The following is a 1,098-nucleotide window of genomic DNA, read 5'->3' on the forward strand; positions in this document are numbered from 1 at the left end:
TTGCTCGAGGACGAGCAAATTTTAAGTTTGGTGTGGTAAAAGCATAAGCTTTTTTTTTTTCATTACCAATGGCACCTAAGGCCGGAGTTTCCTCAAGAAAAGGGAAAGGGAAAGCAAAAGCTTCCACCTCCGAGTCATGGGAGATGGAAAGATTCATCTCCAAAAGCCATCAAGACCACTTCTATGATGTTGTGGCAAAGAAGAAGGTGATCCCTGAGGTCCCTTTCAAGCTCAAAAAGAATGAGTATCCGGAAATCCGACATGAAATCCAAAGAAGAGGTTGGGAAGTCATAACCAACCCCATGCAACAAGTTGGAATATTGATGGTTCAAGAGTTCTATGCTAATGCATGGATCACTAGGAACCATGACCAAAGTATGAACCCAAGTCCAAAGAATTATCTCACAATGGTTAGGGGGAAATACTTGGATTTCAGTCCGGAAAATGTAAGGTTGGCATTCCACTTGCCTATGATGCAAGGTGATGAACGCCGCTACACAAGAAGGGTCAACTTTAATCAAAGGTTGGACCAAGTCCTAATGGACATTTGTGTGGAAGGCGCCCAATGGAGAATAGACTCCAAAGGCAAGCCAGTCCAACTAAGAAGACTGGACCTCAAGCCTGTAGCTAGAGGATGGTTGGAGTTCATCCAAAGATCCATCATCCTTACAAGCAACCGATCTGAAGTTACTGTGGATCGGGCCATCATGATTCATAGCATCATGATTGGAGAGGAAGTAGAAGTTCATGAAGTCATCTCCAATGAACTCTACAAAATAGCCGACAAGCCTTCACACATGGCACGGCTAGCCTTCCCCCACCTTATATGCCATCTATGTTACTCAGCTGGAGTCATCATAGATGGAGATGTCTCCATTGAAGAAGACAAGCCCATCACCAAGAAAAGGATGGAGCAAACAAGAGAAGTTCCTCACGGCCCTCAAGAAGAACATGAGGAAGTTCATCATCAACAAATGCCTCAAGGAATGCACTTTCCTCCCAACAACTATTGGGAGCAACTCAACACCTCCTTAGAAGATTTGAGCCATAATATTGAACAACTAAGGGTGGAACATCATGAACACTCCATCATTCTCC

The sequence above is a fragment of the Arachis stenosperma genome, chromosome 1 (genome assembly GCF_014773155.1).
Source record: "Arachis stenosperma cultivar V10309 chromosome 1, arast.V10309.gnm1.PFL2, whole genome shotgun sequence".
In the NCBI taxonomy this organism is placed as follows: Eukaryota; Viridiplantae; Streptophyta; class Magnoliopsida; order Fabales; family Fabaceae; genus Arachis; species Arachis stenosperma.